Consider the following 26,954-nt stretch of genomic DNA (forward strand, 5'->3'; position numbering starts at 1 on the left):
TGTACTGCACTGTATTAGGAAACCAGGAAGTCGAGGCTGGATGATTAGGGTTTTAAAGAGAAACATTTCTGACCCTTAGATTGAGGACACAACTGGCTTTCAAAGGCAGCTCCATTAGCTTCTAATGTTAAGCTTCTGGGTTCTTGTCAGGTCCAGGTCCTGGTCAAATTGACCCTTCAGGCAAAGAGGAATATTTTTGTTGTGCCGTGAACGAATATAGGGAACAAACAAGGATTTCCTGCTCATAGCATTCATTTGAGTGTTTTTAATGAGCCAGAAGTGCCCCCATAGTTTGGGATTCCTGAAGGGTGGGTGATGGACAAGGGAAATGTGAGGAATGGAGGAAACAGTATCTTTACAGCTCACTACAAGGACATGATTAAGCATCTCTAGGAAGCAGGAGAAGCAGGGAGAGACTGCTTGGTATTTAACCTGGAGGTGCAGTTATGTGCTTGTTGGAGTCTCCTTTGGTGAATTTCTGCTTAATGCCATGGCTTGATTGACAGCACATCGCTGAGATTTAGAAATCCCCAGCTGCAATGAATGGAGACCCGTCACTCACAGTAGAGGGGATCCTAAGTGATTGGACCTAACGGCTTGCCACCCGTTCTAATCGAATCAGGATGAGGCTGGGTGGAAGCATGGGTGTTGGACCCACACAGAGTTTTAGTGACAAGGGAAAGAAACCACGGAGCTTAGACCACGCGTAGTGATAAACAGCACAGAATTCTCTTTTGGAGTCTACTATGGATTCTCTAAGTAAACTTGGAAAAAATGTGATTTCTCTCTCTCTCTCTCTTTTTAATCTACAAAGACCAAGTGCAATTCTTCTGCACATTCACAATTCTAGGCCTGACTTTTATGTCACCATGAAGTGACACTTGTAAGACACTAATGACCCCAGGATAAGGCCTGTGCATGGAGCAGAAAAAGTTAAATGATTAATTTGCCAAATTCAATTGCTAGGAAAAGACGGGGCCATTCCAGTCAGTATAAATCAACAACGCATTTAGAAACTATTTTCAGGAGTATCAGACAACAGTGCTGGAGAGTCTGAAAACCACAAGAGATATCAAAGCTAGGGGCTGCAGAGCTTCCAGGGGCCTGTGAGCACTGACAGTAGATGTTAAAATTACTACTGAGGAGGCATATTTAATTATGAAGGGCCCGAGAGCAGTGGGGTCCTTGGAAGGCTTTCTCAGTTTTACAAGAAATAGGATAGGCAGCATCTTCAGATATAATCACAAAATACAATTAAAATGCTCAGTCATCCCAAGAAACTTATGCATTTCCCTACAATAATATAAAATAATTTCTTGTTAGCCTGAATGCACAGGCCAATCTCCAATAATAAAGATGTTGAGGCAGGAAGTTTACAAGTTCAAGGACAGGCTGGCAACTCAGTGAGACTTTGTAATAAAACAAACAAACAAGCAAGCAAACAAAGAGGTATGGGTATGGCTCAGAAGTAGAGAACTTGTTTACTATGAGTAAGGACCTAGGTTCAATACCCAGTAAGGAAAAAATATAAGAGCCTTTTTGGAAATAGGTGTTTAAATAAATAGTGGTAGGCTTTGTCCTCAGATCCCTTTGCTCTTCCTAGGTTGCCTCATCCAGCCTTGATATGAGTGTTGGTGTCTATTTTTGTTGTATATTGTTTGGCTGATATCCTGGGAGGCCAGTTGTTTTCTGAGGAAACATAGGAGGGGTGGTTATAGGGATGGGTGTGTGGGAGAGGGGTGGAGAGAGAGCACTGTGGCCGATATGTATTGGAAACAAAAGATAAAAGTAAAACTGAAGTATGCTAACTTCCTCTGACCACAGCGTGTGCATCCCCACTTCCTTATGGAACCCTTTGTTCACACATGTCAATCATATAGCCCTTCGGCTGAGTCTTTCCAGACAAACCCCACCCACTATTTGCTGACATGATGATACACCAGCCTCTCCCTTCAGAGCTGCAATCACTCCAACTTCTCCCCATCCCACTCCCCCCCCCCCCAGCCTCCCCAGCTCCCAGCATTCCATATTCTCTTTGTTCTCATTTGTGAAGTACATTGTAGAGATACGGGTAAATCTCAAAAATGAGCACCTACATGGAAGAAAAAAAATGTATCTAACACCTTTTCAAGTTTTAAACCTCTAGGTCCTCATCTTTCTGAACTGCCTTAAATGCTATTTTATACTTTTTTTTGCCTTTCTCATTATATAATTTATGATACAAAATGAGCATCTTCTTAACATCTTGGAAACTTTTCACACTCTAAAATGTGTGTGGTCTACCAGAAGATTTTTGTTTATATTTTTCCTTTCTCTTTTTTCTTTTATTAAAATGTTAGTTTATTAAAATTTTGATTCATATTATAGTCAATGAAGGCCAAATATTTATGTAAGGTGTATGAACACATGAATAACATACAATAGAGAGTACACAGCCTGTGGCACTGTCTTAGTTAGGTTCTTATTGTTTATTGCTGTATTATAACACAGCAATGTAATTTTAATGTAGTTGCAATAATAGAAAGCTGTTTGCTCTGCCTTGGCTACTAAGACACAGACAGTGATTTTTTTCTTGTTGTTTGTTTGTGTTTTTATCTTTAAAACATTTTAAATTAAAAGAGAATTATATTTTCCTCCTTCTATTTCCTCCCATCTGCTCCTATCAGGTACTCTCCCTACAAACACTCCTGTGTTTCCATCTACTCTCAAATTGAGAGCATCTTTTTCATTGATTATTATTATTATTATATACATACATACATACATATGTATGTATATGTATATGTGCACAAATATATAAATACAGTCTAGTAAATCTTTTTTTGTTATTTGTATGTATATGATTTCAGAGCTGACCATTTATCTAAAGGTAGTTTCCCAACTCCAAGTTAGTATGTCTACTTGTATTGGCATTGCCACATTCTAAATCTTATACTGCTGAGCACAAATAAGTGTGGCTACTATCTATCATCAAAGAAGCTTCTCTTTAAAGCAAGCAAATAGATCAAGCACAGAAAACCACAAGTAAACACACTGTCAAGACCAGCAGACCCTGGAAATCCTAGCCTCAGTGGCTACATCTATATCATAGTTCCTAGATCTATGGCTCAGGGAGCATTATAGAAGAAGGGGTGGAAAGAGTGTAAGAGCCAGGATACCAGGAAGTCTCACATGAAACAGTCTCACCTATAAACGGCTACATAAATAACATCTTATACTTTCCTGTTATATATTTTACAATTTAGATGAATAAATGGGATAGCTGGCAATTGAATTCATAATAAAAATGTATTAATTTTATAGTTATTTCTTGTTACAGAAAGTAGACAGAAGAAAAACAAGTTTAAATGGATGTTTCAGGGACAGCAACCTAAAGATTTTTAAATTTATATTATTATATATTTCTCCTCTTTTTACAATCTTTTATGTTGTATTCAAAATTAGGCCTATATTCTAGGCAGTAAAGATCTAAACTAACATTTAAATAAGGTAAGTGGACAGTTCACTAAATTATGCTGCAAGCACCAAAGTGAAGGATAAAGTTCTATCCTTTTTCCTCACTATGAATAGACAATGTTTTCTAGCTTTCCTTTGCAAACAATGGATCTGCCACTGCAAACAACAGCACAGAGGCCCTGCTGATAATGATAAGAGTAAAAAAAAAAAAACAACCCAAATTACTGGCTTCAGGTAGGAAATGAGAAATTGTAGTCTAATTTATGGCTCGTAAAATTCTATGATGTCAGTGATAAACTAGGAATTACACAAGTGAGAAATGTTGAAAATCTTCATTATGTCATGTTATTATAGAATATGTTAAATAAAATTTCTTGCTAATATGTGTAAGAAAACCCAATAATATCACTTTAAACTTTAAAGGCTTCAAATACTGATTTAATTGACTTCTTACCAATAAACCAAAACAATGGTTAGATTAGAGAGAGAACCATGCAAAAACACCACCACCAACAGCAACAATAACAACAACAACCAAAAGATGTCTGACAGGCCTGCAGTGGACTTGGTTCATGCCTCGTATCTGTGGCTGTTACTGTTGCAATGAAACGTTAAGAAGAAGCAAGCAGTGCTCTTTTCATCTGACTCTTCTGAAGCAGTGATTCTAGAGCAGATAACAAGCCCTGAAACGATGCTTAGGGAGCTCAATCCTACGTCCATCCTTCCTCTTTCCTATTTACTTTTAAAGTATCCCCCCATTTCATACTGCTTTGTGATAAAGTATCCCCCCATTTCATACTGATTTGTGATAATGCTAATCCAATCTCTAACCTGGAGTTCAGGGTGAGAGTAGAATTGTGATTCCTCTGCCTGTTTGGAAATGTGAACATTGGAGTTGGTATGCTGCCATGAATGCTTCCATTAATACAATTGCTTATTAAAATATTCTGCATTAGTAAGGTTGTATAGCACCTAACACATAGGCTCTTGGAACATGCTAAGTGAAAGTACAGGTAAGACAGATTTCATCTTGGTTAAGTACAGGCATTTATAAAATATCTGAAGTTTGAAACTTCAAAGTAATATTGGTTCCTCAATTATTGATAAGACACATATAAATATTCTTTAGGTCATAACAACTTTTTTCCATAGTCCAGGAAGAGAACTATCTCATTAAATATTTTCTATAAGTTCCTCACAATTTGCCAATGACTTGTTCAAAACTTTCTTTAGAATGAAGTAGGCTATCATTTTTTGGATAAACAAAACTATAATAAAATTAACTAGAAGAGAGAGATAATAATAGAGAAGGACAGAAGGAGAGATTGATTTTTATCATAAAGAATACCTACGTAGCGAACTAAGAACAGGTTATGATGCTTATATTATTTCATAATCACACAAGAATGAGCTAGTTTTATTAAATATATCATTCACAAATATATAGGTAACAGTAAATGAACTCAGAAGGTTGATTTTATATATTTCTTCATATATATACACACATGCATATATATGTGTAATAAGTAATTACATTATTATTGTTACATATATTACATACAGTATAATAATATATAATAATTAAAGAAAAAGAGGCCATGAATTTGAAAGGCAGTAGGAGAGCCATGTGAGGTGTTGGAGGAAAGAGATAGAAAAAATTTATTCCAATGGAATGAACCGCTATATTAGTTTTATATTACTGCTTTAACAAATTACCACAACCATTGAACCTACAAAAACACAACGTTATTACCTTAAAGTTCTGCAATTCAGAAGTCTGAAGTAGGTCTTTTAAGATCCAAATCACAGTTTTGTAGAGCTGTGCTTTTCTGATGCGCTTTGGAGGAACCTAGATCTCACTTTATCTAGCTTCCCAAGGATGCCTTCATTGCTGGCTGGCAACCCCTTTGTGTTTCCAGCACTGTGCAAACCCCCTTTTGCTCCTTCTGTGAAATGTGCTCCTGTCATCATGCTTCCCTCTTGGAGTTTTACTCTTTTCCTTCTCTTTCCCTTCATGTAAGATTACATTTCATCCAAAGAGTAATATTTCCATCTCAAAATCATTAACAATTATGTCTGTAAAGTCTTGCTTGCCATATAACATAATACATTCAAGTTCCTAGAATTAACCTGTTGACATCTTTGAGGAGTGATTATTCTGACTGGCACACTGGACATCAAGATAAAGAAAATGAAAACTGTCTATAATTTCTATACACAGTTGCTACCACAATTCTACAATAACTGCAAAACTATGGTTTACTTTATTCTTACATGTATGTATGTATTTATTTACTTATATATTTATTTGGTAGGAGAAGAATATAAATGGTGATGAAGAATGGGATAGACTGAGAGGCTTGGCTGGAGCCTTACCGATACAGATGTGGATGCTTGAGGCCAACCATCAGACTGAGCACGGGGACTCCAATGGAGAAGTTAGGGAAAGGACTGAAGGAGCAAAAGGGGGTTTGCAACCTCATTGGAAGAACAACAGTATCAACCAATCAGACCCCCCAGAGCTCCCAGGCACTAAACCACCAACCAAAGAATCCACTTGGAGGGACCCATGGCTCCAGCTGTGTATGTAGCAGAGGACTAACTAATCTGGCATCAAGGGGAGGGGAGGCCCTTGGTTTTGTGAACATTTGATGCCACAGCATAGGCAAATGCTAGGGTGGTGAGGAGGAAGTGGGTGGGTGTGGGCGCACCCTCATAGAAGCAGGGTAGAGGGGATCAGATAGGGGGTTTGTAGAGGGGAATTCTTATAAAGAGTAAATTACTCTATTTGGAATAAATTATGTTTATTAGATTTATGCTGAAACATTTTATGATATATATGTACATCAAAACATATTATACATCTTAAATAAATATAAATACTATTTTTCAACCATACCTTGATTAGTAAAGTAAAATAAAGAACATAAATCCTAAAATTTTGATTCCAAAATAAAAAAATCACTATCACAGCCAAAGTATATATAGGTTGAGCATGGTGACACATGTCTGTCTGCTCAGCACTCAGGAGGCCAAAACAGATATATTATGAATTCAGAGCTACCTTGTATTATATTATGAGCTCTATACTTCCCTGGCCTTCATGGAAAGATCTCTCACAAAATATCATGTAAGTCATGTGTAACTTATAACACAGTGGTTGTGAGGACGCAGATTCTTAGACATCAATAGTCACTATTGTGAAAACATGTAGATATACACGTACCTAGATAAAATAGCCAACTGCACAGCTAGGCCATGTGATAAATGTATATGCAATATACTTGTATAGATCTATACAGATACAGTGCACTGTTCCTAGGACCTTGAAGGACAAGACAATACAAGAGAAAACCAAGTCTAAGAGCATAAATTGCAATCAGTAGATATAGAAAAGGCTAGAGATAGCAGATGCTTGCTAGTGTGCTCAGTGCTCTGAGTTCAATCCCCAGCAATGCAGTAGTACTACTAATAATTGAAATTCTTCAGGTGTGGTGGCAATGCATGCCCCCCCCCTTTAAAAAGTTATTTATTTTATGTGTATGGATGTTTTGTCTGCATTTATGTTTTCTAAGATTTATTTATATATTTTATAAATATGGATGTTTTGTTTACATACCAGATGAGGGGATAAGATCCCATTATGGATAGTTGTGGGCAACCATAGAGGTCCTGGGAATTGAACTCAGGACATCTGGAAGGACAACCAATATGCTCTTGACCCCTGAGCCATCTCTCTGGCCCACAAACACATCCCTTTAATGCCAACATTTTCGAGGCAAAGGCAGGATGATTGGCAGTTTAAGGCCATAGTGGGTTATATAGCAAAACACTATCATAAAAAATAACTAGAGGAGATGTGAGGAGGGGGAGGACAGCAGAAGGAGAAAGAAAGGAAGGAGAGAAGGAAGGAAGGAGGAAAGAAGGAAGGAGGAAAGAAGGAAGGGTTAAGAGAGAGAGAAAGAGAGAGATGCAGTTAACATGTTTGAGGCAATTGCACCAACACCAAAACCCCCCAAACCACAGCATGCAATTTATAGGGAAAAAACTTACTTAGTTGAAGTACTTTCTCAAACAATCATATAAAGTATAGTTCATAAAATAAATAAAACAGTAAGAGCTATTTATTATTATTACAAAAACTGTTATTGTCCACAAGTATCTGTTCTGTAATTTCACATGACCTAGAGAGGGGGTTTGGGTTTCATAACAGCCTTATCACCTACATGGAAGTAAGGTATTGTGTTATGGAGATTAGCATGGCTACAATGCTAGCAGGTTGCAGAAACTTCAGCTCCACTACAGTCCTGTAGACTCACCATTACATATGCAGACAATCCTCGATCAAAAGCACTGTACATCATATGATTCTAATATGAAAATTGATATGTTAGTCATGGAACTCGGGATCAAGCCTTGCCTCCCCCTGCTAGGCAGGCGCTGTACTGAGCTACACCTTTGGTATATTTTACTCGGAAACCCTCCTACTTCAGGAGGTTTTGGCACAGTCGATCAGAGTGGTTTCAATACTGGGTAATTTTGCTTATGCTGGTGCTATAGAATCTCTTGAGAATTGCCCATAGGAGACCAGCATTATCACCCAATTTCAGTGCAATTTACCGGTAACTATTATACCTTTTATGAATTCCAATAACGGGAGCAGTAGTGAAGATTTAAATGAAAATATGCACAGCTATAATCTTGGCACTTGGTAGCTTGCTCACTCAGGTAGCTTGCTGTGAGTTTGGGTCCAGCCTTGTCATCATAAATGAGTTCAAGCCAACCTACTTAGTAAGACTCTGTATCAAAAGAATCTAAAGAAATAATAGTAGTAGTAATTATAATAGTAAATAAAATTAATTGAGAGGCTTAATTGGAGGGTGATATTTATTTTCTGACTTAAATACTTTTAGCATAATGCAGCCACAATGCTCTTCCAACTGACCACATTGTCTTCTAATGCATTTGAAAAACCAGTGGCTCTGAGGAGGAGACTTTGCTGAGACCTCACTAATGTTCACATGGCTGTGGTTAGTTACATCTTGTTGATCTAATCTCCATTGGTTCTGCATTGTCTACACTGCTCTGTTTTGAGAACAGCCCTCTATCTAAATAATATGCCACATGCTTCCGATGCAAGGCTTTTCACAGATGCTGAATACCACATCAGTCTCCACCTGCTGAGCAGCTTATGCACTGAACTTCTTCATAACTTTTAGAAATGTTTTCCGAATAAGCTACTGTGAACAATGTGGAAATAAAAATCTGATCCTTTAAAAGTGAATCCCAAAGCTAAAGTGTATTTCTCAATACTCTCCCTCACTCCGGCCCTTTAACACTGTTGGGAACTCTTCCTGTGACTTCCATTTCAGTTCTACAGGCAGCAAGTCAAATTATCTGCATTTTCTAATTATCTTTTAATTTCACTCATGGCCCTGAACCAGTTTCCTCTGGTTTTGTCTCTATTTATTTTGTTACTAGTCACATGTCTGTATGGATGATTCCAGATACCAGCAGGTGACTATTTGCTATATTGATATGAGCAGGCCAATCTACAATTGTAGAACAAGCATTTGAGATCAAGTATTTGAGGAGTTGGTGCCATTTAGTAAATTTGGCGATTTAAGAAGTTAGCTAAAGCAATTTTAAAACTCACATTCAGCAAACATCATTAGATAACCAGTTGTGTTCACTTTTAAAGAAATACACGTATATGTAGCCCAGGCTACCCTTGAACTAATAGCCCTCTTGTACAGCTTCCTTGATGCTGAAACAACAGGAATATGACATCATGGCAACTTGCACAGAGTTTTCCATTCCACACATGGAAAGAACAACAGATTACAGAACTAAATTCATTACATAAGCATGTAGTATCTATCATTTTGCTAGTGACTAGAAATGCAGACTTGAAGGCCAGCTTCTTGCTGTCAAAGTCCTATTATCACCAGCGTTCACTATCGATCCTTTTCCTGGACAGGGGCTTCTAGGTCTGATGCAAGCTCACTTGTCTGTGTCTGCTTTTATTGTTTGTGCCTTTGGAATTCTAGCCAAGAAACTCTCCACACTGCCATCATGAGGCTTTAAACATTTCAAGTATTTTTACCATTTTGATTCAGTGTCTATCTATGGATGAAGACAAAGAAGCAAAAGTCCCTACCCTGCTTCCTCCTGTATTTCTCAAGTGGCTTTATTGCACAATAACTGTATAGAAAATGAAGGTTGTGCTTATAACACTTCAAAAATCACTCTGCCTGCCACTACAAAAGCAAACAGAACAATTGTGTTTCTTTTTTTTTTTTAAAGATCTATTTCTTTTTTTTGTATGTGTATAAGTGTTGTGCCTGCACATATGTATATGCATTGTACATGTGTTTGATGCCCCCACAAGCCAAAAGAATATATGGAATTCTTGAAACTGGAGTTCCAGATGGTTGTAGGAAACCACGTGGGTTCTGGCGGGCGACAGAGCATAGATTCTCTCCAAGAGATTATGTGCTCTTAACTGCTGAGCTATCTCTCCAGCCCTCACTGAGAGGTGATGAGGGCAGAGTAAGAGGGTAGTTTCCTGGTTCTGGCCCCCTTCCACACAGTGTAAGTGAATGTTAGGTATCGGGTAGTTGAAGATAGAGGAAATACCACTTTCTTTGTTTTTTGACAACATGTAATATTAAAGTTTTTCATATAAAATTATAAATTATCTAAAAAATATTTACTTGGGACACTACCAGATACTAGAAAATAACTCAAGAAACATTTATTAGATTAACAAAACAGGATAATGATTATTTTAAAAATTTCAACTGAATTCTGATTTTGTTTCATTCTTCCAAACTTAGTTTTATCAAGAAAGGTATAAACTTATAACCAAGGTGCTTATAAATAACAATAAAATGCCTTCATCTACCTGTACTAATATTTTATGAACATACTCAACTTGTGTTCAAGTAACTCAATTATAATAGTGACCACACACACACTTTTATTATTGCTACTAAGCCATTCCATACATCATATGTTCATAATTGCTATTCTTATTTACTCAAGTTCTAAATTCCCATCTGACCATATAACAATGGATAGCACCAAGAGAGTGAAATGAAACCAATTTGCTTCTAAGTAATTCAGTTGTGGGTGTTTGTGGTGACAGCAAATATAAAAAACAGAAGAGTAGAAAAAAAGCATTCATTTGTAGAAACATAGAGCTTCAGATGAGAAATTGCTCTCCACATGGGCTATCTTATAAGAGCTATTGTATTCCTGGAGTTTTCCCCAGTATGCCATTACATGAAAATTTAAAAGCAGACTGATTCTACTTCAATACCTGATGGCCAACGACAAGAATACATACACATGCACACAAACATACAATATTTAGTCACAAATACACACATGCACACATCTATGCATATGTATATACAAATACACTTGTGCATATACAAACAGGCACACACGCACACATAAAATTTGTATGGCTTAAATTTCATTCTGTTGTATTTGTTAGGTAGAGGAAACTAATGATATCTGTAGTTAAAAACCATAGGAAAAACAACCTACGAATTATTGAATTTAATAGATGTAATGCATGTATACACTAGAACCTTGGCAACTTGGCAGCTTACTTCTTTGGGGAAGGGATTATTAGGAAACCAGAGTCTTGATTTATCAGATTAAAAAACCCAAAAATACAAACTAACACTTGTCCAGCTAAAGTTCCCCATAGCAGCAATCTACATAGACAAACCTTTAGCTAATTGTGTTTATGCTTCTTAAGCAATGGAGTTTATTCTGACAATGTGACTGCTAAGAAATGAATTAGCAAACTGCTTATTCATTCTCTATATCTTGTTTGGGAAACAAAGCATGACAAATAGCAATCTAAAGGGAAAACAGAATCCTGGGATGCACCTGCAATCTTTGCAGAGAACTAGTGTCTGAGGCCTGAGGGACTGGCTTTCAAAAGAACGTACCCGTGGTGCCACCTGCTGGTGAGCACTGTGTCATGCAGTCTAAAAGGACAGTCCTCTTAGGACTGTCAGATGTATGGAGATGCTTATCTCCCCAGAGCATCGATTGATCTTGCAAAAGAGCCAAACAATTATAATTATCTAATTACTTCTAATTATCATACTATAAGGTACACAATTACATCAGTGACATCAGTGACAAAGCAGACTGTATGAGCAAACTATTAAAGAAACAAATATTCTATCCAGAAGATTTTCATATATTTTATGCTGAATTTGTCATGTTCTAGCTCTTATTTCAAAATAATCTGTATTTTTCAGTGATAAATTTATGTGATATTATATAGGAACATAGTTTTCTAAAATAACTGAGTATATCTTCATATATTCTATGGAAGAGTATATATCTCTTCTAAAATGACTTCCCAATGACTACAATGCATGGATAGATAAGAGCCATCTTGATTCAATTTTGTCCCTCCTGTGGCTGTGGAGAGATGGTAGACTAAGAATAAGCTGAGTAAATGTAACACTTATGAGTGATGAAATATAGCTCAGAACGTTATAAATATATGAAGAATGAATGTCACATTCTCCAAGAAATTAGCATTCATTTCTTGTTTCTTTTACATGAATATTATATATGCGTATATGGAAATGTTCAACACTAGGTTTCAGTTTTACCTCATAATGAACAGTATCCCCAAGCCACAAAGGGACTCAGAGCATTGCTGATCTTAATTATTGATCAAAAGAACTACAGGAACAAAAGTAGTGCTTGGTATAGAGCATTCCAAATAAAAGCACATAAGTGGCAAATGGAAAACATCTCAGACTCTAGCAGCACAAACAGCAATGATTTGCTTCCTGATTCTTTTATTTATTCATTCAAATATTTAAAGCATCTAAAGGCTAGAGAATAAAAATGGACGATGGTGACTTAATCTGATACTGAGCTTCAGAGACTCACAAACAGGTTTTATGCTGCTAATTCTCCAATTTTCATTCAGCTCACCATGTGGAGGATAGAATGTGTCTCTTTTCTCTACAGCCTTCCTATGTGCAGCTACTCTTCAAGCTCAAGTAATGATTTTGGAAGACAGACTAATTAGCACAGGACTTCCGCAGGTCTCAGGCCTCCTCCACCTGTGCACATGTCCCCTTTGCCTCATGGTACCTAGCTTTCAGCAGAGGCCCATTCCCTGATTTCCCAAGAACAGGTTGTCTGTGGCTCTTCAGGCTTTCTTCTATATAATATATTTCCCCCTTTTAATAGATGGTTTCCATAGGCACACAAGCACAATGCATCCATCTTAAACATACTAGACAAAGCAATGAAACCAGGTCCTTCTGAACTTGCTAAGTAGCAGCAAAATTATTTGCCCAACTATTTACAGAAAAACCTGCCCTAAAGAACCATCTATAACGTGCCCTTTTCAGTAGGACTGGATATCTCCCACACAAAGCAAAATTTGGGTCTTGCAGGTAAAGTGGTCTTACTGTTTTATATAAGTTTTATTTATAAGGCATTCATATGTATTCTATATGTATTGATAACAAAAATATGTCTGTGACAGAATTTTATAACAGAGCAAGTGTGATGGTTTGAATATGCTTGGCTCAGGGAGTGCCACTAATAGAAGGTGTGGCCCTGTTGGAGTAGGTGTAGCCTTGTTGTAGTAGGTGTGCCTCTGTGGGTGTGGGCTCTAAGACTCTCATCCTAGCTGCCTGGAAGTCAGTCTTCTGTTAACAGCCTTTAGATGAAGATGTAGAACTCTCAGCTCCTCCTGTACCATGTCTGCCTTGATGATAATGGACTAAACCTCTGATGCTGTAAGCCAGCCCCAATTAAATGCTGTCCTTATAAGAGTTGCCTTGGCCATGATGTTTGTTCACAGCAGTAAAACCCTGAGACAGCAAGGATTACAAAAATGTCTAAAATTTTTGGGATCTAGTATTATGATTTTCATCATTCTATAATGTGAACATATGTTAAAGTGCTACACTGGACCCATAATTTTAGTAATTACAGCAATACTTTCTAATTTTAAGTTCAACACATTTTATTTGAATCATCAGAGACTTGTGCCAGAAAGCAAACATCTTAGTTCTTAAATGTGTTCTATCTTTAAAATGTCTTTGCTAATTTAAATAGGAAAAATGTTTAGTTGATTCAATGATTCAGTCGGTGGTAATGATGTAATTCAGTGAATCATAGCTCTCCCTTCTTTCTTCTCACAGTAACTCTAGATTTGATAGTGTTTGAAAATCTTTTGGTTATTTTAAAAAACTCTGAATGAGACATAGAGTTCTGAATTCTAAGGAAAGTACACAGCAAGGCGGCACCAAAGGTCTATTCTTCTGTTAAGTAGTAGCAAGGTGGCCTAGTTTAAAACATCCTATAGGATTAATCAAATGGACATTAAGAGGGAAGATGTGAACATACCGCATTACAGATGTAGACATCTTAAGCAAGGGTCATCCTCACACATTAGTGCTAGATAAAAAGGCACACAGGTGACCTGCTGCACTTACCAAACCTTGAAGCAAAACTGTACTACACAAGCTGTCCAACAGCTATGTTAACTTAATTTCTCTACATAGCTCTTTCCCCTTGTTAAATGGGGACGGTACTTGTTATTGAGGTGGTTGCTAAGAGTGACACAGGCATAACAATTTTTACTTCATATTTACAAAATGTTTTTGATGTTATAACCATCATAGCCTTCCAGTTAGCCTCAAAGAGAACTTATGAAGGAAATCTTCCTGTGTTCACTGGGACCAGGAATGGAAATGAGTATAAGCAAAGGTGTGCCAGGTCACCTGCAACGCTAAAATGAGGACAGTGTTACTTACTCTGTGGCTGTGTTGTGTCTACATACCTGATGAGAGGTGAGCCTTAGAGAAAGGACTTATTTTGTTTGTGCTTGGAATGTATATGCCATCATAGTAGGAAGGTACGGTGGGTGACAGGGTCTCCATGATTGGGGCATAGTGCAGAGCAGACTCAAATTGCTCTATCCCCTATAGGTGGTGCCAGCTCCCCAAAAGCTCTATCAGCTGAGGACCCCCATATCAAATGCCTTCAGTAGACATTCCACATTCAATCCATGCGCAACCACAGCAGTGGGCATCTCTTCTGTTCCTGGTGACGCCAGGACTTTGCAGAGGGTGGCAGAGAAAAAAGCTAAATTTGGGTTGTTGTTCATTTAGAGATAGAAAAGTAAGCAGAAATGTATCCAAATTTGCTGTTTTGCAAACAGTGTATTTTTAAAAGACAAATAGATGAGGTGAGTATAAAAGGTAAAAATCAAATAGGATTAGTGGTTAATGCTTGCTTCTTCTAAAATTGAGATCTCAGTTCAGAAGCTTCTGGGCAGCTAGGCAGGGCAATTCACACCCACTGAGAAACTGAATTACTTTCCTTCCTATGGAGACCTTCAGGCAAAAATAGCAATGAAACATGTTGCTGGGTCAACACAGTGCATGCTGAGCAGCTCTTTCCACTGAATTGAAGCATTTACTTCTGGTGGGAAGTGTTAAACAGGAGCCTCATAAAACCAAGAAAGCTAGGGAAACGTAGAAGGCACAGGAAGCTCTGAAAATGACAAGATTACAATACTCCTCCTCCAGGTTATAAATGCAGGTAACAATGGCAAGGTGAAGACTCTGGTAGAACTGCCTGCAAGGTGGACAGGGGGCTCGTGCCATGAACGCAGCTCTGGGGATTTGTCAGCCATCCTGGGATGGGCTTTGGATGGTGCAGCTGACCTTCAGTCACCCATGCTCAAGAAAATCAATCCAGGAAAGTCTGCAGTTCACCAAGGTATGTTTAGGGGAATGCACTCATTTGGCATGTTGTCAGTGGCAATCTTCAGAGAACAGACATTTGTTCATCTCTCTCCAGGAAAAGTTACAAAACAGCACCTGGACACCAAGGCTACAGATACTGCAGTATACCTTACTAATAGTTTAACTTAACTACATCCAAATGGACAAACAGGCTGAGAAAGAAATAAGGGAAACAACAACCTTCTCAAAAGCCACAAATAATATAAAATACCTAGGCGTGACTCTAACTAAGGAAGTGAAAGATCTGTATGACAAGAACTTCATGTCTCTGAAGAAAGAAATTAAAGAAGATCTCAGAAGATGGAAAGATCTCCCATGCTCATGGATCGGCAGGATCAATATAGTAAAAATGGCTATCTTGCCAAAAGCAATCTACAGATTCAATGCAATCCCCATCAAAATTCCAATTCAATTCTTCAACGAATTAGAAAGGGCAATCGGCAGATTCATCTGGAATAACAAAAAACCTAGGATAGCAAAACGTCTTCTCAAGGATAAAAGAACCTCTGGTGGAATCACCATGCCCGACCTAAAGCTGTACTACAGAGCAATTGTGATTAAAACTGCATGGTACTGGTATAGCGACAGACAAGTAGACCAATGGAACAGAATTGAAGACCCAGAGATGAACCCACACACCTATGGTCACTTGATCTTCGACAAGGGAGCTAAAACCCTCCAGTGGAAAAAAGACAGCATTTTCAACAAATGGTGCTAGCACAACTGGCTGTTATCATGTAGAAGATTGCGAATTGATCCATTACTATCTCCTCGTACTAAGGTCAAATCTAAGTGGATTAAGGAACTCCACATAAAATCAGAGACACTGAAACTTATAGAGGAGAAAGTAGGGAAAAGCCTCGAAGATATGGGTACTGGGGAAAAATTCCTGAATAGAACAGCAATGGCTTGTGCTGTAAGATCGAGAATTGACAAATGGGACCTCATAAAATTGCAAAGCTTCTGCAAGGCAAAAGACACCGTCAATAAGACAAAAAGACCACCAACAGATTGGGAAAGGATCTTTACCTATCCCAAATCGGACAGGAGACTAATATCCAATATATATAAAGAACTCAAGAAGGTAGACTCCATACAATCAAATAACCCCATTAAAAAATGGGGCTCAGAACTGAACAAAGATTTCTCACCCGAGGAATACCGAATGGCAGAGAAGCACCTGAAAAAATGTTCAACATCCTTAATCATCAGGGAAATGCAAATCAAAATAACCCTGAGATTCCACCTCACACCAGTCAGAATGGCTAAGATGAAAAATTCAGGTGACAGCAGATGCTGGCAAGGATGTGGAGAAAGAGGAACGCTCCTCCATTGTTGGTGGGATTGCAAGCTTGTACAACCACTCTGGAAATCAGTCTGGTGGTTCCTCAGAATATTGGACATAGTACTACCGGAAGATCCCGCAATACCTCTTCTGGGCATATATCCAGAAGATGCCCCAACCGGTAAGAAGGACACATGTTCCACTATGTTCATAGCAGCCTTATTTATAATAGCCAGAAGCTGGAAAGAACCCAGATGCCCCTCAACAGAGGAATGGATACAGAAAATGTGGTACATTTACACAATGGAGTACTACTCAGCTATTAAAAAAATGAATTTATGAAATTCCTAGGCAAATGGTTGGACCTGGAGGGCATCATCCTGAGTGAGGTAACTCAATCACAAAGGAACTCTCACAATATGTACTCACTGATAAGTGGATATTAGCCCAGAAACTTAGGATACCCAAGATATAATATATAATTTGCTAAACACATTAAACTCAAGAGAATGAAGACCAAAGTGTGGACACTTTGCCCCTTCTTAGAATAGGAAACAAAACACCCATGGAAGGAGTTACAGAGACAAAATTTGGAAGTGTGACGAAAGGATGGACCATCTAGTGATTGCCATATCCAGAGATCCATCCCAGGATCAGCTTCCAAACGCTGACACCATTGCATACACTAGCAAGATTTTGCTGAAAGGACCCAGATATAGCTGTCTCTTGTGAGACTATGCCAGGGCCTAGCAAACACAGAAGTGGATGCTCACAGTCAGCTATTGAATGGACCACAGGGCCCCCAATGGAGGAACTAGAGAAAGCACCCAAGGAACTAAAGGGAACTGCAACCCTATAGGTGGAACAACAATATGAACTAAGCAGTACCCCAGAGCTCTTGTCTCTAGCTGCATATGTATCAAAAGATGGCCTAGTCGGCCATCACTGCAAAGAGAGGCCCATTGGACTTGCAAACTTTATATGCCCCAGTACAGGGGAATGCCAGGGCCAAAAAGGGGGAGTGGGTGGTTAGGGGTGTGGGGGGAGTGGGTATGGGGTACTTTTGGTATAGCATTGGAAATGTAAATGAGCTAAATACTTAATAAAAATGGAAAAAAAAGAAAGAACACACCTGAGTAAATAAAAACCTCAAGAAATTATTATGACAATTGGCATAAACAAAAGTGGAAGACAAGTGACAGTCTCCTAAACATTTGTAAAATCACGCGGCAAACATCAGTACCCTTGTGTACAAAATGGTCCCAGAGAACAGAGCCAGAGTGTTATTAGACGCGTTCTCACGACCGGCCAGGAAGAACACCACAGACCAGAATCTTCTGCGGCAAAGCTTTATTCTTAAACGTGATCCGCAGTTCTGGTTCCGGAATGAGGGATCCTCCTTGCGCCAGTCCCGAGTTTTTTTCTCGTCCCGGAATTCGGCACCAATTGTTATTAGACGCGTTCTCACGACCGGCCAGGAAGAACACCACAGACCAGAATCTTCTGCGGCAAAGCTTTATTCTTACATCTTCAGGAGCAGAGTGCAAGAAGCAAGAGAGCAAGAAGCAAGAGAGAGCGAGAAGCAAGAGAGCGAAAAAGCAAGAAAAAGAGAGAACGAAACCCCGTCCCTCTTAAGGAGCATTCTCCTTCGCCTCGGACGTGTCACTCCCTGATTGGCTGCAGCCCATCGGCCGAGTTGACGTCACGGGGAAGGCAGAGCACAAGTAGTCATAAGATACCCTTGGCACATGCGCAGATTATTTGTTTACCACTTAGAACACAGCTGTCAGCGCCATCTTGTAACGGCGAATGTGGGCGCGGCTCCCAACACCAGAGAAACAAAGTAGAAGAGATGACCTCGTTATTCACAGAGGAGGAAATCTAGTAACCAAATAATATGTCTATGAAAAAAGGCTGAATTTTACTTCATGTAATGGACAATACAAATTAAAGCCAAAGTTGTCTAAGGTTTTATTCCTTTTGCAGAAATTTAAAAAGTAATATGAAATCAAATATATTCAGTGCTAATACATGTACAGAAAAACGCATTATCCAACATTTAGAAGACTAGCTACAAACATGGCTAAGCCTATTAAGACAGATACTTTGACCTACAAATTACACTCAGGGCATATTTATCACACAATATAGTATTAAAATCATGAGGACATAAGCATATGTAGACAGGTATGATTATTGATACACAGCTTTTTGTAGGGAACGGACTGGTGACCATATGAATGCCTCTCAGTAAACAACAAAGCCAAAAAATAGGAGTGGAAATTTCAAACTCTGGAAAAGTTTATGTAGCTGGTAGTGATGTATCTGAAGGAATGTTGAATGATAGTCTACTCTCAGAGTGGTGCTAGAGCTAATGACTAGTGTCATGATCACGAGGCATGAGATTTTAGCAAGAGAGCAACACATTCAGTGAGAATGGAAGGAAAGACACCTCAATACACTTGAAAAATAAAACATTTCAACAGATAGAATATAGAAATTATAAAAAAATTTTTACCTAATGACCACATGTGCAACTCATAATATAACGATGAGAACTGTGAAAAAGAGCGTACAACTCTGCCCCAAAGAGACATCTCCAGAATAGCAGCTTGCAGTGAGAGTTAACTGGATACAGTACCAAGGGTTCAAAGAATAAAGTCAAATAGGATGAGAATAAACTCATGAATTTAAAAGATAATAAAAACAGTTAATAAAAGGGAAATTCAGTACAGAATATGATAGAGGAATTAAGAAAGAAACATACTCAAAAAATAAAATGGATTTCTTGAAAGTGAAAATCTCAGTTAAATAAAAATGTTCAGTAAGAAACATCACTGATAGAATAGATCAGGTAGAAAGTTTAGTATTAAGTTTGAAGAACAGACAATAAAGATAAAATTAAAAGGAATTACCAACAGGACATGCAACATCTGAGAGAGCATGGAATGACTGTGGTGATTTGAATGGAACTGCCCCATAAGCTCACAGGATGAATGCTTGATTCCTAGTTGGTGGGCCTGTTAGGAAAGGACTGGGTGGTATAGGAAAGGACTGTTGGAGGAAGTGTGCAATGGGAGCAGGCATTGGTGTTTCAGAAGACTCACATTATTCCCAGGATGCTTTCCCTCTACTTCCTACTTGCAGATCAAGATGGGTGCTCTCAGTTGTTCCTGGCAGTATGCCTTTCCTCTGTCATCATGAATCCTAACATTCTGAAACTCTAAGCCAATTAAGTTGCTTTGGTCATGAAGGTTTGTCATGTCAGCAATTAAAAAAAAAAAGTAACTAATGCAAAAGTTGCTATGAGAGTGTGGCCTATTGCTGTGACAGACTTGATGATGATATGGTTTGCTGGTTTGTTTGTTTGTGGGATGCAGATGTCTGTGATTTTGGACTAGAAAAGCAGTTTAGTTCTATAAGCAGGATGCAATGGGCCATCCTAGTAGTAACTTGGAAGACAGTAGTGCTTAAAGCAATGTGGACTATACAGGCCCAGCTGGAGAGGTTTCAGAAAGGATCCATATCAGCAACCGGGAGAGAGAGCATTTGTGTGGTATCTTGGCCCAAACTGTGGCTGCTTTCTGTCCTCCTACAAATTTGTCTGAAGCTAACCTGAAATGTAGTGAACTGATTCTTCGGTGGAAGAATATTTAAAAAGAGCCCAATATTGGCTCTGAGGTGTGCTTAACAGTATTTGTACTCACGTGGGTATACGAAAGACAAGATGTCCAGTTTGAAGTGAAAAAAGAACCCCAGGAAATTTAATATTGGAGCCAAGGCTGGAACTAAAAGGGATGAGATTAAGGAGAGGCCTGACACTCACTGAAATAAAGGGAGAGGTGTTCACAGGACTAGACCTCACCCAGATAAGCTTCCAATCTGCAAAAGGAAAAGGCCTGTGGGGTTTCTGCTCTTAAAATGCAACAGCAATTCAAAGCTACCCCAAATGTGATCCAAGAGAGGACAGGGTTCACCCCAAGTTGGTAGCTAAACTTGGCAGTGCCATCCACCTGGTGCTAGCCAAAGGATGCACTAGTTAAGGGGTGGTAGACACTTCCTCTACAGTTCCACAGAGCCACAGAGGTCAAGTGTGTATCAGGGTCGTCTCCACGTGAAGGCCCTGTGAGGCTATTGTGTGAAGTTGTGAAAGAGAGGCTTGGATTGCATTGGAGACACTAAGGTGCCAAAGCTATGGGATATCTGCCAAGAAGGGCTACACACAGAGTGTGGACCCAACCCAAGAGAGATGTATATGACAGGCAGCAAAGCTGAACAGCAGAGTCATATAAGCTACTTGACATTCTACATGGAGCTAAAGAAATTAGTTTGCTCTGTTGTGTTTTTGTTTTCTAGATCATTTCTGTTTATTGTCTTTTTTAAAATTTTAATTTATTTACATGTCAAATGTTAGCCCCTTACCCGTTTCCCCCCTCCCAGAAACTCCTACCCCATACCCCCTCCTCCTGCTTCTATGAGGGTGTTCCTACCTCCCCACCCTTGATTCCCCTACACTGGAGTGTCTATCAAGCCTTCATAGGACCAAGGACCTTTCCTCCCATTGATGCCTGACAAGGCCATCCTCTGCTACATAAGCAGCTGGAGCTATGTGTACTCCGTGGTTTGTGGCTTAGTCCCTGGGAGCTCTGGGGGGTCTGGTTAGTTGATATTGTTGTTCTTCCTATGGGGTTGCAAACCCCTTGAGCTCCTTCAGTCCCTTCTCTAACTCCTCCATTGGGGACCCTGCACTCAATGCAAAGGTTGGGTGCAAGCATCCTACTCTGTATTTGCTAGGCACTGGCAGAGCCTTGCAGGAGTCAGCTACAGCAGGCTCCTGTCAGCAGGCTCTTGTTGGCATCTGCCTAGTGTCTGGGTTTGATGGTTGTTTATGTGGTGGATCCCAAGTAGGGCAGTCTCTGGATGGTTGTTCATTCACGTTCTGCTCCGAACTTTGTCTCTATAACTTGGTAATTTTGTTTCCCATTCTAAGAAGGGGTAGAGCAAATGGACAGGTAGATCAATGGAATAGAATTGAAGACCCAGAAATGAACCCACACACATATGGTTATTTGATCTTTGACAAGGGAGCTAAAACTATCCAGTGGAAAAAAGACAGCATTTTCAAAAAATGGTGTTGGCACAACTGGCAGTTATCATGTAGAAGAATGTGAATTGATCCATTCTTATCACCTTGTACAAAGCTCAAGTTGAAGTGGATCAAGGAACTCCACATAAAACCAGAGACACTGAAACTTATAGAGGAGAAAGTGGGTAAAAGCCTCGAAGATATGGGCACAGGGGAAAAATTCCTGAACAGAAGAGCAATTGCTTGTGCTGTAAGATTGAGAATTGACAAATCGGATCTCATAAAATCATAAAGTAAGGCAAAGGACATTGTCAATAAGACAAAAAGGCCACCAAAAGATTGGGAAAGGATCTTTACCAATCCTAAATCTGATAGGGGACTAATATCTAATATATACAAAGAACTCAAGAAGCTGGTTTCCAGAAAATTAAATAACCCTATTAAAAAATGGGGTACAGAGCTACAAGAATTTTCAACTGAGGAATACCAAATGGCTGAGAAGCACCTGAAAAAATGTTCAACATCCTTAATCATCAGGGGAATGCAAATCAAAACAACCCTGAGATTCCACTTCACAGCATTCAGAATGACTAAGATAAAATTCAGGTGACAGCAGATGCTGGCAAGGATGTGGAGAACGAGGAACACTCCTCCATTGCTGGTGGGATTGTAAGCTGGTATAACCACTCTGGAAATGAGTTTGGTGGCTCCTCAGAAAATTGGACCTAGTACTATCGGAAGATCCAGCAATACCTCTCCTGGGCATATACCCAGAAGATTTTCCAACTTGTAATAAGGACACATGCTCCACTATGTTCATGGAAGCCTTATTTATAATAGCCAGAAGCTGGAAAGAACCCAGATGTCCCTCAACAGAAGAATGGATACAGGAAATTTGCTTCCCTTTCTAAGAAGGACCAAAGCATGCACACTTTGGTCTTCCTTCTTCTTGAGCTTCATGTGGGGTCTGTGAATTGTATTTGGGTATTCCAAGCTTTTGGGCTAATAACCACTTATTAGTGAGTGCATACCATATGTGTTCTTTTGTGATTGGGCTACCTCACTCAGGATGATATTTTCTAGGTCCATCCATTTGCTTGCGAATTTCATGAATTCATTGTTTTTAATAGCTGAGTAGCACTCCATTGTGTAGATGTACCACATTTTCTGTATCCATTCCTGTATTGAAGAACATCTGGATCCTCTGCCACAGGGTTCCGTACCCAGATAGCACCAGGAGAGAGCTGGACTCCCAGGAGTGTGGACAGGCCTGTGATCTCAGGTAAAACCACCAGTGCTGCTCAGAGGGACCCGTCTGGAGCCCTCAGGACACTGGAACTGAGGAGTGGCCTGGAACAGGAGCCTTCCTGTTTCTGTCTGATCTGGAGCTGATCCTGTGCCATAGGGCTCCATACTCACATAGCTCTGGGAGAGAGCCAGCCTACCATGAGTGCCGACAAGACTGTCAGTGTAGGCAAGGGCACCACTGCTGTTGTGTTTTGATCTTACTTTGGTCCAGTACTTCTTCACAATGTCTTGCTTCATCTCTTTTGGAATGCTGACGTATAGTATTTGCCATTATATGATGGAAGTATGTGATATAATTTTTTGTATAGTAGATTACAATAAAGAAATTGTTTTGAATTTTAGAAGAGACTTTGAACCTGGACTCTAAAATAGTGCTGAGACTGAAAGACTATTGGAAGTTTTGAAGTTGGACTAAATGCACTTTGCATTAGGATTTGGCCATAGCTTATGGGGCCAGGGAGTGGACTAAAGTCATTTGATTGAAAATGGTCCCTTCATAAGCTCATGTTTAAATTCTTGATCCCTAGTTAGTGGAACTGTTTTAAAAGGATTAGGAGGCATGCTCTTATTGAAGGAAGTTTGTCATGGGGGAGAGCTTTGATATTTCAAAACACTCATGCCATTATTAGGTCTTCTTTCCTCCCTTCCATCCCTCCTCTTTTCCCCTCCCTCCCTCTCTCTCTCTCCCTCCCTCCCTTCCCTCCTGTCTCTTATCTGCAGATTAAGATGTGAACTCTCAGCTGTTCCTATCACCATGCTTCTGCTCTGTCATCATGGACCCTAATATTATGAAACTGTAAGCCCAATTAAAGCTTTCTTTTATAAGTTGTCTACATCATGGTGTATTGTCATAGCAATAGGAAAGTAGCTAAGACAAAGACCAAATTTCAAATATTTAAATGGACACAGAAGAAGAAGCTAAAGGTCTAGAAAACATAATAAAAAAATTACTGCAGCAAACTCGCCTTATCTAGAGAATGAAATATCCACCTAGAAATATGCCATTTGGAACATAAGCAACAAAAGTCCCAAAATGACTCTCTCTCTCTCTCTCTCTCTCTATATATATATATATATATATACATATATATACATATATATACATAATTTTAATTAAAATCAATTATTAATTATTTTCTTTGAGAACCATCAGAACAACAGCAGATCTAAAAGCAGAAGAAGGACACGGAATGATATATTTTTAAAGTCTATAAGACAGTAATTTCCAACCCAGATTACTACATATCATTTAGCAAGAACTCTGAAAGTTAGTGACCTCAAGTTTCCAATGAAAAATTACAGATTAGTAGACTGAATTGAAACACAAGACCTACATGTTTATTGCCTGCAAGAACTATACCTTATGGAAAGAGGATGAAAATTGGCATTCCAATCAAATGGGACTTATTTAAAAAGAGAGTATTGCTATATTTATATTCAGAAAATTATATTTTAAATCAGTTTCACATTGATTATAGAAAGAGTTCATCATGAGGATATAACAACTCTAAATATATACATAATGAACATCCAATTTCATAAACAGCAACTCACTCCCAAAACCCATCTGGATTCAATGGGACAAATTAACATCATTACAGCTGGAGTGGTGTTTTCCGTACTCCATTGCCACTGGCTTTGTGGCCACACAAGGTTGGGGATTCACAAATTACATTCCCTGAGAATGGAGTTGATAATAATGCCTAGGTTTGCGTTGGGGATAGAAATAATCTTGGCAAAAGTAGCAAAGCTATAGAGAAGTAAGCTATAAGATCCTAATCATGTGGTCCTTGAGGCTCCCCGATTCTCCCAGTGGGGAGAAGGAATAAATATAATTAATAATTTTCAGAAGAAAAAAGTACTTATGTTTTATAAAACACAAAATAGAAAAGAAGATAATTAAATATAATTCATGCTACACTGAAACAATTTCAGGTAAAATATGGTATTATGTTGATTTTACAGCCTAGACATGATTTAGACAGAGACAGAAAATGAGAAGGAAAAACAGTCAATCAGGTACTCAGAGTTAATAAATACTCTGTTGGCCTGGCAGCACATCTTAACCTCCATACAAACTTTTCACATTTGGTTGTTTAGTAAATGCATTCTCATGGGTCTGGGTTAATATCTTGTGGTGAGTGCTTTATAACACAGTCATAGTGTTTTTCCACATTCTAGGCATTTTTCTAGTCTAATCTGGGGGAATTGCAATATATAACTGTGCCAGTAGATGGCAATATATGACTTTGAAAGTAGTTATCTCCTACTCTCTTAATATACCCAATAAAATTAGGTATCCGATTTTCCCATCCGCCAATGAAGGCAGATGACAGTTACCAACTAGAAAAGATATCCGCACTTAAACCACATTCCTGAGCTGCCTATTTTTATAATAGAGTCTGGAAAAACATAGGCAATCCAATTCTACATACATATTCTAGCCAGTGCACATTTTATTTTAAAAACCAAAAAGCAAAGATAGCTAGCTATTGTCAATGACTCTATACCAATTGCCATACATAAATGCTGTTTCAAAAAAAAAAAGAGAGAGAGAGACTTGGATATTAATGACTTTTCAATAGTTTGTGAAAAAAATCGAATAACACACATATGTACATGCTAAAGTTGGTGGTGGTGATGTGTGTGTGTCTGTGTGTGTGTGTGTGTGTGTGTGTGTGTGTGTGTGTGTATAAGCCAGTACCTTACTATGTACCCCACTCAGGCAGGCCTCAGATTTGTAGTGCTCTTGACCTAGCTGAGATTCCATGATGTGTGGTTTTAAAGCAGTCCTAAGAAAAACTAAAATCGACACCACTAGTGATTGTCCTTACTCATTATTTTATTCCAACTCCTGCATCTACATACAGTACTTTATGTGAGTTTGGTTCTCATGAAATTGCCAGTATTTGACCATTTTGCCTGACTAGATCACAATTCTGTATATGCCAACTAAAGTAGTCATTTTTTTTATTGTTGCTGAGGCAAAATACACCATAAAACCAGCCTAATGAAGGAGGGTTTATTTGGCTCACACTGAGGTCACAGTCTATCACATAGATTGAATCAGGAGAGCTCAGAGTCATCCTGAGTTAGCTCCAGGCAAAGCACTCCATGCTGGTTTCCTGACCCTTCTTCTGAACACACCTGTGTGGCCTGGGAAATATTGAATTTGCCAGCCATTTACCATCTTGGTTCTATGAAAATGGAGACCCACAGCTGGAAGAGTAGCACCACAGGGGCAGGCTCCAACCTCAGAGAGAGCACTTCTGAGGAGACTTCCCACCTGTCTTTTCTCAGGTAGATAAAGTAATTAAAAACTGACCCTCAGCCAGATGCAGCAACAGTTCCTGGGTTCACAGTGAATTTCTACTTTAGTCAGTAAAATCTTTATAATGCTTTAATAGTTTCTCTGCATAGGAAAAGAGAATATAAAAACAATATTGGATTTCTTTATACAGATAGGACATTCTGTTTATCTATAGCTCACCGTATTCCTCCTTAAAATATGTTCATTTTAGTAAGAAAAAATATTCACCTTTTCTTTATTCGAACAAAGAAATTTCCTTATCATTTTTTTTCTTTTATAAATTTAGCTCTTTTAACATGATTTTAGCTCTGTCAGGATAATTTATGCTCTATGACACTCACCTACTCATCCAATAACAGTAAACACTTAGTAGTAACCCAGAGAAGAAGACAGGAAATGAAGCAATCCAGTAGGAAGCCATGAGGAATGACTTTTTTCAGGATGGCCACAAAGATACTGCTCTTTTGGGCCACACTACTGCACATCAGAAACAACACTGACCATTTTAAAAACCAAGAAACTCATTCAATTTTAATTAGTTACAAACCATTCTCTGAGCTTCATGACACAGACTAACTTCAGAAAGTAGGCCACAAGCAGTTTTAAAACATAACATCTGTACAGTTGAGAACAGATCTTCCACTCAAAGAGAAAAGCCAGTCAGTGTCCCTTCATCCCGCCCTGAGTAGG

At 38.8% G+C, this 26,954-nt stretch overlaps 1 pseudogene across 1 annotated transcript in view; it reads right to left on the minus strand.

Annotated features, from left to right (window-relative positions):
* Rnls (renalase, FAD-dependent amine oxidase) overlaps positions 1 to 26,954 on the minus strand; it is a 254,556-nt pseudogene that overhangs the window by 217,653 nt on the left and 9,949 nt on the right. The window lies entirely within an intron of this gene.

This window comes from Mus musculus, chromosome 19 (genome assembly GCF_000001635.26).
Source record: "Mus musculus strain C57BL/6J chromosome 19, GRCm38.p6 C57BL/6J".
NCBI classification, from domain to species: Eukaryota; Metazoa; Chordata; class Mammalia; order Rodentia; family Muridae; genus Mus; species Mus musculus.